The sequence below is a fragment of the Polypterus senegalus genome, chromosome 13 (assembly GCF_016835505.1).
Source record: "Polypterus senegalus isolate Bchr_013 chromosome 13, ASM1683550v1, whole genome shotgun sequence".
Lineage (NCBI taxonomy): Eukaryota > Metazoa > Chordata > Cladistia > Polypteriformes > Polypteridae > Polypterus > Polypterus senegalus.
The window spans coordinates 103,349,859-103,354,826 of record NC_053166.1 but is presented as its reverse complement, the minus strand read 5'-3'; the positions used below and the strand labels follow the sequence as shown (position 1 = coordinate 103,354,826).

At 34.0% G+C, this 4,968-nt stretch overlaps 1 long non-coding RNA gene across 3 annotated transcripts; it reads left to right on the top strand.

The window, feature by feature from the left end:
* Positions 1–548: 548 nt before the first annotated feature.
* On the top strand, positions 549–4,731 carry LOC120542961. Of its 3 annotated transcripts, XR_005636268.1 has the most exons (10): positions 550–773; positions 1,511–1,563; positions 1,654–1,707; positions 1,797–1,845; positions 1,942–2,006; positions 2,417–2,482; positions 3,228–3,394; positions 3,503–3,703; positions 3,788–3,876; positions 4,211–4,730. It is a non-coding gene; the product is annotated as an uncharacterized LOC120542961 (long non-coding RNA). The 3 variants fall into 3 exon arrangements; XR_005636266.1 differs by having other exon boundaries at positions 549–773; positions 1,942–2,482; positions 4,211–4,731; XR_005636267.1 differs by lacking the exon at positions 2,417–2,482 and having other exon boundaries at positions 551–773; positions 4,211–4,725.
* The last annotated feature ends 237 nt before the right edge of the window (positions 4,732–4,968 follow it).

Below are 4,968 nucleotides of genomic sequence, written 5' to 3'. Positions count from 1 at the left end.
GTGCTCTCCTAATTCTATTCCTAATTCGACACCTCGATTACATTGTTTTGCTTAATTATCAGCATGCGGTTCGCTCTTTAAGATAAACAAAATGTGGACAAATGTTAAAAGAAACACACCACCAAATGCTAATAGGATGTTACGAAATGAATGACATACGTGTATTATTCCATTAACCCAACACGGAAAATGCTGTGATTTTACGATTAATAAACCATGAGATTACGAAGTGGTTTAATTAAAATTGACGTACTTACAAAAAGCTGTATATGTCTATTATAAAGTTCACACACACACGTCGCATTTCATTTCGCTCCCTCTTCATTCGACTGGAATTAAATTTTTCAGGCGACACATCTTCCAAGATGTTATAAAATTCAAAAGTTGCCATCTTTTCGAGAAGGGTATTGCTGCAGACCGGAGACATTATGGGCGGATCTGAAGGCGGAATAACTGTAAATGGAAGTGAATAGTATTGGGTAATTCAGAATTTCAACGAATGAGATTGTTGTTAAAGTATGACAATCAAAAACTCATTCAAAGTTTGACGTTGTCTATCCAAGTGTAACTTGCACCAATCTTTTCACAGTTAGTGATCCCTACCGTTTTGAGGTTCCGCCTCATAGAGTTTGTTTTGAAATAGCCTTGCGCTGTACTTAGCAACGAAGCTCTGTTAAAGAAAAGAAGACAAAGACGAAGCAGCAGCGAAGAAACTCTATCTATTAGACCAAAGAAGAAGCGACGAAACGAATTGTTTATTTCTGATAATATAAGTAAGTTTGCTTCTAAATTAAAACGTATGAAATTTGCAATTGCTAAGTTTTCTTCGTGTATTTCAAATAACTTTGTTTCTTTGTTGTGATTGTACGTTTGTATAAATATTAATATATATTGTATTCACGTTTATATTCATAATCATTTTGGTTGTAGTAATTGATGCATATTCAGTGCTTAAAGTGGTCCGGCACTCAGCGGTGCCGGCAATTCTTCAAACACCGCAAAGCAAGTTTCACGGGGAACATACTTCCATACCCACCCCCTCTCCGGTGCTCAGTGGAATGCTAGTAGATCACCGCCAGTAGTTTGGTTCCCTATTAACTCTGCATATTTACATTTGTGAGATGTTCTATTAAAACGCTGTAATGTTATTTTACATTTTTAAACATTATCATATCACGATCAAAAATACCACAGACATTCCGTTCGTACTTCAATCTTCAGATGTGTTTTTGTGCCCTTTCTGTCATCCACGACTGTATTCTTAACGCTCGTATATACAAGCAAATGAACACTTGCGAGATCACCGCAGAACAGCAGTTTCCTACGGAGGAGGTACGTGTGTCCCACTTTTCCCATTAACCCAGGCTGAGTAATCTTTAAACCAATTTGTCAATGAATTAATTTTTCTGTATTGATAATTAGTTATTGATAATGACTCAGACTGACAGTTGTGATGTACACAGGACCTTTTCAATGTAATTACATGTGACATATATTTTTTTCCTTTCAGCAAACTTGCAACAAGAATATCAGCTGACAATTGGATATTAATGAAAAAAAAAGGTAAATTGCATAAAACCATTTGTTAAACTTGTAATTTCACTTGTAGTTTTGGACTTTCACATGTGTTTCTTTCCTTCCTCCTTTTCATAGGACATCCCAAAGCAGCCTACTAGTTCAGTAGACTCTGGAATTTACATGTTGATGGTATTTAATTAATTATAGGCTTTATGTAACCTTTCATTTGTGTTTAGATTGTGTGTGATTTCAGTACTTTTTCTCTTGTTCTCTGTTAGTATGCACTTTATCTATCTGACCATGGAGGAACCCTTTGATTTTACTGCTGTAAGTCATTTAAAGATGCTAATTCATACATTTCTTTCTTCATATGTGACATACTTTTAACCATGGCATTTTACTGATATATCCTTTTTATCTTAGGATGACATGCCTGCCATTAGAAAGTGGTGATGTTTGGTTGTTCTGGAGAACAGCTCATATGGGTGGTAAATATTCAGTGTTTCCTTTTTGTTTTGTTAACAATTTATCCCATAATTTTATGTGGTCATCTCCTATGGTCTGGTTTAGTGGGTGCCAAATGACCTGTGCCTTCTTAGAATAATTTGCAGATATTGGTACTTGTTCTGAGTGTACCATTGCTGAGTGCCGGTGTGGGTACCCTGCTTTTGGAGATGCTCCTTTTTGGGATGCGTGGACAATCAAAGGTGACACCTCACATCCAACATGGGGAAAACAGTTTAAATAAGATTGGAATTTTACAATTTTTAATGTCTAAATAAGTTCATATAGTGTTACTTTAAATACACCAGTGTGTGTTTTGGTGTATACAGGAAAACATTTACTGGCACTCTTTTTTCTGTTAAATGAATAACATCAATATTTTAATGTCTAAAAGTAAGGACCGAGAAGATCATGGCAGCCGTGAACTCGTTGAGGAATATACTGATACAGCCACACCAAGGTATTAATGTACACTAGAACTTAGTCTACCACTGTGGTTTGATACCTTAAAATTGAACATGGTATGAAGGATTGTCATAAACTTTGGGACCCGTTGTCACATGGGGAGTGTTAGATTGGTTATTTTGATGATTAGAATAAAAATATCATCAGTGGGAAACTGATGTGTTATACTATTTAAAATTGGAAAAAATCAAATACTCAGAGGATCTGTACAGACTTTTTTCAAAACATGGCAGGATCTAATCAGTAATATTTTAAAATAAGTTTATAAAGCACAGAGAATTTATTAATTTAGGTATGTTTACAAGCCTTAAATTTTACACCGTTTGGCTAGCTCTCTCTCTCAGGGGTGGGGATCGATCTGTTCTTAACATAATTCTTTTTTTTTTTGTAAAAACTTGATTGCTATGTATTGATTGTAATAAAATTAATAAATAAAAAAAATAAAAAAAAAAGAATAAAAATATCTTCAAAGCTTTTCTGTGACTTGCATATTATTTTAGCCAGTGTGCTGACTGGTGCAATCATAATACTCTGAAGTAATGGATGTATTCAGAACAACTATTGAGATAACATCCAACAGGAGTTTTTGTAGTATCCACAGAGTAATCCTCACAGTTTCAACTGTCTTCCAATGTGTCCACTTTTCAGAGAAAACACAACTTCAGACCAAAACCAGGCAGCTTGCATAAGACAAATACTCCATGTGACAGTCTGATGTATTTATGTGTGTGTGTCCACAGTGTAGGAGAGCAGGCTGGCTGTGTGGCTGCAGTAGGGCAGCTGACTGAAGAAGAAGTGGCTCAGGTTTTTGCATCTGCAGAGATCAGCAGGGCCTACAGGAGGACTCAACATGAAAAACTGTTAAGAGTTCATACTAAAGGACCATGGAGCAGATGATCACTTACTGGTAACTTAGTTCAGATGACAAATAAAACTTTGGTATTGTAATCTATCTGGCAGCAAAGAGCTAAGATGACTTTATAGTGCCAAACACTTGTATTTTCTTGTCCAACAGGCTGTTGTATATCGTAAGGTATCGTCCAAATGGTTAAAAAATTATGAAAATCCTAAAGGTCACCGGGTAATGACTTATATAGAAGATGAGGAGCTGATAGATGGCCTCTGCAACTTCTTGGATGAAGTGCTGTCACAAGCTGTAGGCACTTTTTAGAGGATTGACAGAGTTCACATCATTCTGGATGTGCTGATGCCAGAGGTTAATTAGCCTTTAGTAAATCTCTAATGAGTACAGAAAGTGCGTCTATGAGTAACATCCTCTCTTTTTCTGTGTTTTTGATAGGCTCTTATTAAAGTTATACAGACAGTTGAGAGGATTACTCTGCCAGAGGCAGAAAATCTGTTCATGGATGGACCAGCATACAGTGAGAGGTACGTCATGTGGAAAATAAACAGTCCTTTCTTTTTCTTTTCAGCGCCATTATTCTGTTAAACAGAATACCCAATAGTTGTTATGAATTTAGAGAAAAATATAAACTAAATATATATAAATGTGAATATATATGTTTAAAGTGACATTTAAACTATACATTAGTACATTTTTAGTATTGGTAAAATTACATTTAGAAGTATGCCATATGTAGCATTTATTCTAAACTTTACAAGGTCAAGAATTGTGGTTTCAAATGACAAATGCACAAGTGTTTCTGGTTGGTATGATTAGAATTTGTTCATTTGTGTGGTTGTTTTTGTTTTGTTTTTTTAGTGAGAGGGAAGAGTTTGACATACTTGTTTTACAACATTTGGAAGCACAAGGAAAGCACCACTGAGGCATTTAAACTCTGGATTACATCTCAACCTGACTCAAATAAATGTGTCTCTTTCTTTACTTCTCTTTTGCCTTTTTTATTTTTGTGTGTTACAATGACTGAGCATAATAGAGTTGTATATATTTAATGTAACTATTGATGTAAATAATAAATGACACTTTCTGTTATTGTTAAAGATTGTTAATTAAGTTCTGTACATTTGAAATTGCTTGTCTGTTTTTAGACAATTGATGTCATCTGGATGTTTTCTTTAATTGTTATAACTGCTTTGTACAGTTTCTATGCATTTTACATTGTTGTTTTATTTATATATAATATATAGAAGCAGGCATGCTGTTGTTTTAATACTTCAGTATATTCCTTGATAAGTCTGTTTGTTAAATTTAATCTTTGTGCATTCTTTATTTCAATTCAACTGACCAATCATTGATAATTGTAAATTTTTTTTAAATTGTTGCACAATTTATATTGAATAATTATTAATAAAATCTTGTTCTTGGTAGTGATAATTCTGAGTGTTCTGTTTAAGTGGTTCTGGTCCAATCACCTTGCGTATTAACACTGTTAGAACTGATAGATATGACCAGAGCCTTCACTTGTATTGTTGTTCTAAGGTCTTGACATATATATATATATATATATATATATATATATATATATATATATATATATATATATATATATCTTAAAAAAT